A 12,273-nucleotide genomic window follows, 5' to 3' on the forward strand; every position below is an offset into this window, starting at 1 on the left:
GAAAACCCACAACTTCTATCCCAGACTGTAAAGACAAACACAGAAACAGAACCAACCAACACTCTCTTACCACTAATTGAAGTATGAATGAGCGTGAGGGAGATAGTGCCTTAGTGAACCACATAAGGAAGGTTCTAAAGTCAACCCAGCAGCTCTGTCTCCTACATAGATGAGTAGTATTTAAACCGAGACAACTGCTAGCCCCCATACATCTTCTCAAAAAGATGTAATGGCTGAAAAGGCACAAAAATAGTTACTAGATTCATCCTCTCAATAGGGTGCGTCTATTGAAATTTGCCTGTCGGCCAAGGCATCCGATGTAGTGTCACCACTTCCAACATAAACAATTCTTGATGCACAAGGAAAGGTTACACACACAAAGGATGAGTTGACGAAAATAAGAGTTTCGACCATTTTAAGGTCAGATTCGATTGTTCAAGGTTCGTTAATGGACCAATTGCCTTTACAGGTGTTAGGAGAGGATACTGATCCAAAAGCCATATGTCAGTGGTCAGTGTCTACCTCCCCAGGCTTAAATCCCCTAGATGCATATGCGGATAGTGGATCTGACATAGGTGCAGATCGGCAACTTGTTGACAATGATTCAGATATTACCTGATGAGTCACAAGGAAATATCTTCACAGACATTAGAAGGGAACTTTGATCTTTATGCTAAATTCGTTGGATCATTGTTTACCTTCCTAGAATTCAAATCTGGAACCCTAAAAGGGAAACTAGCAACTTGTAGATTATGACTCAGATTCATCTGACGAGTTTAACAAGGATGGGGATTTGCGAACTCCCATTGCACCACCTGTGACCTCCTTAAGGATGGCTAAGGTGATTTTCCCTGCAGGTACAGCTGAATGTTAGAGCTATGAGAAGAGTGATACACTTATGAGAATGAGTGTAAACACGAGTGGAGAGAAGAGTGAAACACATGTGAGGTACACTAAAGAGAATCACACACTCACAGTGAGGAAGAAAGAGAAACTACTTGTTATTTCTTTTTCAACCAAGTGAAATATGAGAACTCCTTCAGACAACGGCATACATTCCTTCTCTAAGGGGGAGATAAAAGCTTAAATAATAGTTTGGAGGATTCCTTAACTAAGGGGGAGAAATAGCAGGGAGGAAGAAAAAGATCCTACATATGTACACTACACCACACCATTGTTGTTTATAACTACGGATCCTATTCTACGGGAGAGGTGGTAAACACAAGGTGATTTCCTAGTAAGGGAAGAAGCTGTATTCCAAAAGGGGAGTACCATTGGTTTTTATCTGCAGATCCTATTGTACGGGAGATGTGATAAACGAAGGTGATATCCTTTAAGCAGTTAATTCTCATAGGGGAGAAGCAAGATAGATATGCGCTTCTCAACAGGAAATGTGGTTATACAAATGAAGATGAAACTACTTGAAGATATGTTCAGTCTAGAGGAACATCTATTTGGAATCTGGAAAATGTTAAATGTTATCCAGAACTTTTCTGCTATTTACTTTGCATTTCTGTTTATATCTTTTTCTTATTTGTTAGTTGAGTTATCCTCTAGGTATTTGTTGTTATTGTCTAACAAATAAATAGGGGGAGATTGTAAGGCATATGTAATAGCCTATTTGTATATTCGAGGATTTAACTCAACTCAAATAAGAATGTAACAAGTAAATAGTGGATCTACCATCAAAGAGATCTCACAAAGTAACATCTGTCAGAGGATTCAGAAACAAGGTTCATCTACAGACTTGAGGAATTAATTCACTGGAAGAAGTTCAAGAAATTGATCAAGCCTCAGTGATACAAATCAAGATTGTGGATTTAATCAAGTGACAGAGATCTCGTCAGGGTATCAGATAATTACAGGGATATAATCTGAAGAAAATCAAGTATCAAAGTCAAGATATGAAGAAACGTCACGGAAGTTAGTCACTCATGAACCAGACAGTACATCGAGTGTCAACATTGAAGTGGTGGAATTGATTCATAATTCTCAGTGATTTTCAGAAGATTTTCAGAAGAATGGTTGATGTTCAAGATTAGTATTAATTCTCTATTAATTAATTTAGTCATATAGTTTAATTAAGAAAATAAATTATATCTGCAAAGATTAATTTATTGATTAATTGAATTAATTGATTAATTAATTCTGAATTAATATTAAGAATTTTCAGAATTTTAATTGGATTAAAATCAGTTTTAATTCAGCAAGACAATTGAAATTGAACTAGCATGACAATCTGGATTGTCATACCGATTGTCATGCCAAGTCATTTCAATTGTCTCACCGAAAGTTCTACTGGAAGGAGATAGTCTTGCTAGTTCAGTTCGATAGTCTTGCTAGTACAACAGATAGTCTTGCCGAAAGTCATACTAGCTTAAACTGATTGTCATACCGAAAGTTCTACTAGTTCAGCAGATTGTCTTGCTAGTTCAACTGATTGTCATTCCAGTTCAAGTGATTCTGTTGATTGAATTAAAAAGAAAGGAGCAGCAGAAGACAACATATAAAACACATCCAACAGAATACAAGTCAACCAACTAAGAACAAAAAGAAAAGAAGCAGACAATATTTCATTTTCATCTGTAAACTTCAAGATCATCCTTTCTAGTTTTAAAGTTAAATCCAAATAACTAGAAATCATTCTCTTGTTCTTGTATAACTATCTAGCGGATCAAAATCCCTAGAACTTAATCTCAAATTGTGTTTAGCATTTGAATCTTTTTATTGCAAAAAGAGAAAAAGTTCATGTCGAATTTATTCTAGATTTGTGATAATTAATTTGAGATTAAACCCTTGTAATCGATACCGTTGTTGTAACACCTTTCAAGTTTAATAATATTTTTATTTAACTTGAATTTTGTTTCAATTTTTTATTCCGCACTAAATTCGATTATTCGGTATTGTTTGTATTCAACCCCCCTTCTACAAACACATTGGGACCTAACAATTCTCTAAAAGAAACTTTGACAAAGTGTCATACCAGGCTCTAGGTGCTTGCTTCAGTCCATAGAGTGCTTTCAAAAGATAGTAAACATATTCTGGAAAATTTGGATCTTCAAAACCAGGAGGCTGACTAACATAGACTTCTTCTTCCAAATCTCCATTCAGAAAGGCACTTTTGACATCCATTTGATAGACTTTGAAATTGGCATGGGCTGCATAGGCTAAGAAGATTCTGATGGCTTCAAGTCTTGCAACAGGAGCAAATATTTCATCAAAATCTATTCCTTCTTGTTGACAATAGCCCTTAGCAACCAATCTAGCTTTGTTCCTGACCACTATACCATTTTCATCCATCTTGTTTCTGAATACCCATTTGGTGTCTATTGGATTCTTTCCTTTAGACTTGGGCACCAGCTTTTATACTTTATTTCTCTCAAATTGGTATAGCTCCTCCTACATAACTAAAATCCAATCAGAATCCAACAGAGCTTCTTCTACCTTCTTTGGTTCTTCCTTAGAAAGAAAGTTGTTGTATAGACATTCTTCTTGAGTTGCTCTTCTTTTTTGAACTCTAGAAGATACATCACCAATGATGAGCTTAAAAGGGTGATCCTTTGTCCATTTCCTTTGTTGAGGTAGATTAGCTCTAGATGAAGAGGCCTCATTGTTGTCTTGATGTGTGATTGAGTTTTGATTGTTAGAAACTCCCCATGAGTTAATGCATCTTTGATTTGAGAAAGGGGAGCTTTCTATAAGTGATCTATTCTGACTTCCAGCTTCTTTTGGTAACCCGACGGATGGTGAATTTTGAGTACCGACGGATGAGGCTGGTTGTCTCCCGACGGATAAAGCAGATTGTCTCCCGACGGATGAAGCATTTTGCAACTCAACAGATGTTGAATTTTGTGCTTCATTGGTAGTGGATTTTTCTGTATTATCCTTTGATACTGTTTCTTGATCACTTTCATCATCACTGTCATCACTAACCATCTCCACATTGTCAAATTTGAGTATCTCGTGGTAATCTCCATCTTGCAGTCCTTCAATCATTTTATCATCAAACACAACATGTATTGATTTCACAACAATGTTGGTTCTTAGATTGTAGACTCTATATGCTTTACCAACAGCATATCCAACAAAAATTCCTTCATCTGCTTTAGCATTAAACTTCCCATTCTGATTAGTTTGATTTATCAAGATATAACATTTGCAGCCAAAGACATGAAGAAAATTTAGAGTTGGCTTCTTGTTCTTGAACAATTGATAGGGAGTCATGCATTTTGCTTGATTAACCAGAGAAATATTCTGAGTGTAGCATGCAGTATTTACAGCTTCAGCCCAGAAATATGTTGGTAGCTTAGACTCTTCAAGCATTGTCCTTGCAGCTTCAACAAGTGATATGTTCTTCCTTTCTACTACTCCATTTTGTTGTGGAGTTCTTGCTGCTGAAAACTCATGCAAAATCCCATTTTCTTCACACAATGCTCTCATGACAGAATTCTTGAACTCAGTTTCATTGTCACTCCTGATTCTTCTAACTTTGAAATCAGGATGATTATTGACTTGCCTTATGTGATTGATGATGATTTCACTAGCCTCATCTTTAGACTTTAGGAAATATGTCCAAGAGAACTTTGAGAAATCATCTACAATTAATAGGCAAAATCTTTTCCTTGAGATGGACAACACATTGACTGGTCCAAACAAATCCATGTATAGCAGTTGAAAAGGTTCTTCAATTGTTGAATCAAGCTTCTTTCTGAATGATGCTTTAATTTGTTTTCCCTTCTGGCATGCATCACACAGTCCATCCTTAGAGAACTCACTTGAGGAATTCCTCTAACCAGTTCTTTATTTACTAGTTCATTTATGGTCTTAAAGTTTAGATGGGATAGCTTCTTGTGCCATAACCAACTTTCATCCTGACTTGCTTTGCTGAGAAGAAAAGTAATAGATTCTGCATTTGATGAGTTGAAGTCAGCTAGGTACACATTTCCTTTTCTCACACCAGTGAGAACCACTTTGTTTCTCCTCTTGTTAGTCACAACACAGGCTTCTGAGTTGAAGGTTACTGAGTTGCCTTTATCACAAAGCTGACAAATTGTGCTTGAGACCATCCATTAAGGCAACCTCCTCAATGATGACATTGTCTTTTGAAATTAAGCCATATCCCACAGTATAACCCTTGTTGTCATCTCCAAAAATAATACTTGGGCCGGCTCTCTCCTTGATCTCTGTGAGCAGGGTAGAATCACCAGTCATGTGTCTTGAACAACCACTATCCAAGTACCATAGATTCTTTCTGTTTTCCTGCACACATCAAAATCAAATCAAGTTGATTTTGGTACCCAAGTTTCCTTGGGTCCTGCCTTGTTAGCTTTCTTTTTCTGTTTCTTAGGCTTTATCTCATTTGACTTAGGGATATCAGATTCATCCTTAGTCATTTGAGTTGAACCTTTGAAACCATTCATTATAACAGAATTATCATGCATATTTTGACTAACAGGAAATGGCATGCTATTAGTAAACATGTTATTCCAGTAAGGCATGCTAAATGGCATTTGTGGCATACTAAATGCAGCATAATAAGGATTGGGTGCAAATGGCATATTAGCAAACTGTGCATTCATATTCTGTGTAGACATGGCATTCATAGGCATAGAAGGCATGGCATTCATGTTGGGAAAATGAGGTGGCACAGATGTGGAAGTAGTCATGGCAGTTTTACAATTAACAGACAAATAATTTACACTACCACACTTGACACAGATTTTTCTTGGTGCATATTTATCAGGTGTGTAGTTGTTATGTTTGTTAATTTCTACTTTACCATTTCTATTATTTTTCATTTTAGCCTCTGCCTTAATCTCAATCTTTTCCAGTCTGTCACTCAATTGTTTGACAGTCATATAACCAACATTAGCCTTTTTCTCCTTCTTCACTTGACTGGATTCTCCTGGAATAAAATTCTTGGAAACTGATCCATATTTCTCATTTAACTTGACAAGTTTGGCTTTACTCACAGGCTTGCTCACAGTCGACGGATGAGGATTTATATCACTCGACGGTTAACCCTTTTTGTTATCTGACGGATGACCCTCATCATATGTCGAGTCTACATCTGTTAGCAATCCTTCAACCAAATTGGATTCCAGCTTCTCCTTATTCTTCTTTCAGGCTGCATCACAAAAGGACTCAATATCTTGAACTTTGGTGATTTGACCATGAACATCTCTAGATGTTTTCCATGCCTTAATCACCTCATGTTCTCGTTCAAGCTGCTTCTTCAAGATCTCTTCTTTCTTCAAGGACTCAGTTAATTCATCCTTAGCAATTTTACACTCAATTCTTAATTTTTCAAATTCAATGAACTGAGATTCTAACACATTATTCCTCTCACTTAAAAACAAATTATTTTCTTTGATTTTAGCATTTTCTTTAGTAAGAGACTTAAGTGTAACACGCAAGTGATATAATTCTGTAGACATGTCATTTATAGCATCATTACACTCAGCTTTAGATAAATGTGCAAGGTTAGTGGTGATTACCTGATTACTTGAAGAACTTGTCTTTGTTTCATCAGACTTGGCCATTAGGGCTAGATTGACATAGCTGACATCCTCATCCTCATCCAGACCATCTGCTGCCCAGTCATTTTCTTATGTAATGAAAGCCCTTTCCTTTTGTTTGAGCAATTCAAAATATTTCTGTTTATAATCCACAGGCTCAAACTTCTTCTTGCTGGAATCTGACTTTCTACACTCACTGGCAAAGTGCCCTGCCAAGCCACATTTAAAACATTTGAATTTTGATTTATCCACCATGTTTCTATTTGGCTTAGATGCTCCAAAGTTCTTCTTGAACTTGAGCTTGGCAAATCTTCTGGAAAGAAATGCTAGATGTTCATCAATATCTTCCATGTCATCTTGGCTCAAAGAATCTTCATTTTCTGCTACCAGCCCCTTGACCTTGTTTTCACAGACCTTTGAAGTTAATTCAACAGCTTTCATCTTCATCTCCTTCTCTTTCTCTAACTCAGCAACTAGTGTAATGGATCCTCCTTTCTTCTTTCCTCTCTCCATCCTCTCATATTGCTCTATTTCAAGCTCATAAGTTTTCAGGATGCCATACAGTCTCTCCAAAGTAAACTCCTTGTAATCTTGAGATTTTCTCAATGAGACTGTCATAGGTTTCCATTCCTTTGGAAGAGATCTAAGGAACTTAAGATTGGAGTCTTTTATCTGATAGACCCTTCCATGCAACTTCAGAGCATTTAGTAGTTTTTGAAACCTACTAAAGATGTCAGTGAGAGACTCACTTTCTTCACTATGAAAATGCTCATATTGTTGAATGAGTAGCTGCATCTTATTTTCCCTTACTTGCTCGGTGCCATCACAGATAATCTGTATAGTATCCCAAACTTCCTTGGCAGTTTTGCAATTGATGATGTTGTCAAACATGTCACCATCAACTTCATTGAACAGGATATTCATGGCCTTCTTATCTTTCCTGACTTGTTCAATATCAGGATCAGACCATTCATGCCTTGGCTTGGGGACAGATGGCTCATTTCCAGTTGCAGCTCTCATTGATACATGAGGACCTCTTTCTATGCAATCTACATAGGCCTCATCTTGAGAAAGTAAATGAAGATACATTTTTACCTTCCAGTGATGGTAATTATCTTTGTCCAGAAAAGGAATCTTGACTCCAACATCCTTCTTGTTCATCTTGCTGTTTTGTTGTGATCTTTAAACTCTTTGTTTATCAAGAGCTTGCTCTGATACCAATTGTTAGTCCCTAACAATGCAACAAGAATTACAGAATGGGGGTTGAATGGAATTCTTGAAACTTTTTCTTGGTTTAAAAGTGTTCTAAATTAAAATATATATTTGTGTGAATTGATTTGCAAATTGCGGAATAATAACTTGGAATGAATCAAGACACAAGTAATTAAAAACACAAGTCTTTAAAAACTTTCTGGTGGATTTGAATGTATCCACCAGAGATATATATACTATATCAAGAGAACTCTGTGTAGCAAGATTTGCTCACAGCTGCTTACAAATATGAACAACTAAGTTTACAGAGAAATGCTAAGAATACAGCTTACAAATATTTCTCTGAGAAATTTCTTGCTTAGTGTTCTTGTTGTTCTATTTGTTGCTTCTTGATTTATATATCACCAAGTTACAAAGTAATAAGACAAGATAATAAAACAAAACCTATCAAGTCTAATACTATGTTGCTTCATTACTTTATTCCAGCATCTTTGAATATCTTCATAATAGCATGGAAATGGCAATGCTTCTTTGTTCTCTAAAACCCAGTTGAATAGGCTTCCACATTCCTTTTGCATACACTCGACGCATGTGACTGTGTTGTCACTGTCAACTGATGTTTGAATTGATTATCCGCCGGGTACATGATCATCCGTCGGGTTGCCTTGTTGATCATCCGTCGAGTGGCATTATTGTTTATCCGTCGGGTAGCTATCTGGCACTTGACTTCATTTCATTTATGCAGAATTACAAGACATCATCTATGTACAATTAATCAACCTATTATGCATATCTAATAAAGTCAACATGACTTGAGTGCTATTACAGAAACTAAACAAGGTGTATGCAGAAATGTGCTACAGACTCATTATTACACAAGCTACTCACTCGATGGATAATTGATCATCATCCGTCGGGACTATATTAAGTCATTAGTCGGGAGTATATTCCTTATTCGTCGAGTGCTACATTTTTCACTAAGTAAAATCTACTAAGGTGTTTTGTTAATGAAATCATCAAGTTCACAACATATTCACAACATGTGCTTTTAAGACCTTGTCTTCTTATCTTAACTTCATCCATTCATAAAAATTTGCATATAATATTGTCCACACTGTGAATTGCTCTAAGTCCCTTGGACTCAACCTAGTTTGGATACGAAAGAAAATTTGACCCATAATGTAGACATCACAAGTAAAAGTGAAATAAACCATGTGTATTGTGAACAGTTTAATACACAATAGTTCGTGGATAGATGCATGCTAATAATTGGACAAGTAGGCTAGCACGTTAATAACCTTTAGAGATGACAACAAAGGAATAACAACCGGATGGCATGAAATCAAGATTGTCATCTTTCCATCAATATTTAAATGCCTATATATGTTGAATAAATATTGCGTTTACTTGTTGTGTTTTACTTTAATAATTTGATTTTATGGATCTTGAAGCAATTCAAGTTTATTATATGCTCAATAAGTAAAATTGTTGAAGTAAATGAAGCATCACACATCTGATATTTCGTTTCAGTTATTAGTGATGAAAGTAGCAGCATCACACTTCTGATAACTTGTTTCAATAGTTAGTGATGAGTTTTGTAGCACTATAAACTTCTTATAAATATATTAACAATTCTTATTGATATGTTTATCACTAGTTCATGATGAGTTGTGTAGCACTACATACTTGAATAGCTTGTAAACTACTTTTGTTGATACTTTTATCACAAGATAGTGGTAAGATTTTGACTATAGTGAATTCTCTTAAATTGCTCTTTTCTGAAAAATTCACTAAAGTCAAAATCAATTGTTTAGCATAGTTGAATATAATTCAACATCTGTTAAATCTAACAATTAATGAAATCGTACTGAATATCATAATTGGTAGTAGGCTCAGTAGACAGTGAACATTGTTTGATTATAAATTTTTTTTAATCATTATTAACGTTTGATGACAACAAACTCCCAAGTAATCAAAAAGAAGACAGCTTAGACAATATAGATGTAAAAGATCTTTCTTATGATGATGATGAACCTAAAGTTGTTCCAGATGGAGATGAAAATGAAAATAATCTTGACAATTCTCATGATTCTGATTCAAACTCTGATGACAATGGTGAAAATGATCCAAATGCAAATAATGTAAATAATGGAAAGTCACACGAGCACAATCATACCATGTTTGGAACCAGTCCTCAAGTATCAGATCCTATAGATCATACATGCATCTACAAAGATACTTAATCAAGACCATACAAATGTCGAATAATGCAGTACCAACCATATAGATATTCGGCTAAAAAGACACACGTTTTAGTGACAAATGTTACTAGAGCATATATACATCAATGAGGCATGTGTTGCGTAAAAAAGAGTCGTGAATAGTGGGGTGCCGTCAAAAAATGCGTGAATGTGAAATATAGCCTATATATACATATCAATGCAGGCATGAATGTAAAGTGTATGTGTACATGCACCAATACGGAGCATGAACCTATCACGTGCATATAACTCTCATTATGTTGACCAAGAGAGAGAATACATGTATAACTAGTGCGTATTTGTTAATTTGGATTAGAACTACATGAATCTTATACAACAACATGACAATATTTCTCAATAATAGTAGATTAGAACAGGATAATGGACATTCAAGACAATTTTACAAGTAACTCATATTTAATGATAATATATATAAACTTTTAATAATGATGAAATTATCGCTCAGTGCACAACGTTAATATATATTTAAGAACTCCTATCAATTTTAAGAATATCTCCAACAGCTTTTTTGTTCATTCTCTAAATTTTATATAAAATATCGGATCCTAAAAACTTAAGAGATCAATAATTATTATTATCTCCAATAACATTTCTTGTATTCCTTCCTTAATCTTTTAAAATGTCAAAATTTAGTTATGATAAAAAGCTACTTTACCTAAGTTGTCTAATCAATTTGTTAATTGTCCTATCTATATATTAAATTTGTGTCGTTCATTTATTACAATATACCGGTTATTTTAAATTTTATTATAAAATACCACTTAACCTTGTCATGATATCGTGCTAATGTATGTGTATTTTGCCGTAAACAATTCACATAATATATATTATATAAATATATATATATATATATATATATATATATATATATATTTCATACTTATACTGAGTTCTATACACAACTGTCTAAACATTAAATACATTTGTAATTTAAAAAAATTGCAATACAAGAAATATAAAAGAATATGTAAGAAACTAAATATACAAATCTTCTTAATAATTTTGTCCAAAATTTTAGAATACTAATTAAAACATACAGTAACAGAGTATCTATTGTCTAACTAACTAAACCAAGAAAAATGCTAGGTACCCAAATATCCCAAGTGTTTGGTAACTTCTTTGATAATAAATATGATAACCGCGTGTATATATATGAGGCCGCGAATTAAAAGTGTCATATGTAATAAAAGCAACTCAGATTCCAAGTATTAAATACAATCACAAAGAAAAAACCTCTAGAAATCATATTTCGGTCTGAATCTATTGATCCTAACTTTAAAAGCTTGGCTGAGTGCAGTCCTAACATACACTGCCAAAAGTTTTGCGATCGGTAAGTACGAAGCAGTCTTCCACATTCTAAAGAACAGAAATGCAAAATCTAAATTACAAACAAACTTTGTGTTCGGGTGTGTACGCTGAACATTGTGATAGACATATAGTCCATGGCACACCTATCTTGCACATTCTATTATTCGGCTTTCTATTATATACATTTCAAATGCATTCAAGAGCCTTCGAACTCAACCAGAATGAAAAGCTTTTATCTTGAATAATAGTAGCATTGATGATCAGTTGCAAAGAACTATACAAGAAGATAATGTTGAATTATGACTAAGATGGAAGAAGAAATTATGAGCAACTCTAACTGCAAAATACCTAATATTGCAAACCTCGGAAAATTATATTAGGTAAAATTCAGGTAGTAAAAAAGATTTTGAGATTACATCACAAGTTAAAACTCAAATACAGTACTAGGCAATAACCTAACCAGACAAAACATCAGAATTTAAATGCACTCTCTTTGCGGAAATAGAAATGATTGGTAATTAATTAAATATTTAAAGAAAAAAGCATAGGAAGAACATGATACTCAATGCAACAAGTAAATGGTAAAACAAACAGAAGTTTAATAAATGATTACAAAAGTCCTAATGTGAATATAATTGTTTAACATCAACCTCACCAAGGAACTGCTTGCCAAGCTCTGATGACAGTATAGAGTTAGTATTAACTGAGCAACGAGGACATAGTAGATACTAAAATATGGAACACCCAACTAAGTTCAACAGAATTTCCACCCTGCCAAATATCTTAAAGCTGACAGAAAGCTAATCACTAAAGCTGATATAAAAAAAATATTAACCCCTTTGGACTCGGGTCACTAAGTTCAAAAGCTCAGTCCCAAGAATAAGAAGATATAATTAGCAATAGTCAACAAACATGGCAAATGAGAATGTTAATTTACCATCCCTCCTAAAGAT

Source organism: Apium graveolens, chromosome 4 (genome assembly GCF_009905375.1).
Source record: "Apium graveolens cultivar Ventura chromosome 4, ASM990537v1, whole genome shotgun sequence".
In the NCBI taxonomy this organism is placed as follows: domain Eukaryota; kingdom Viridiplantae; phylum Streptophyta; class Magnoliopsida; order Apiales; family Apiaceae; genus Apium; species Apium graveolens.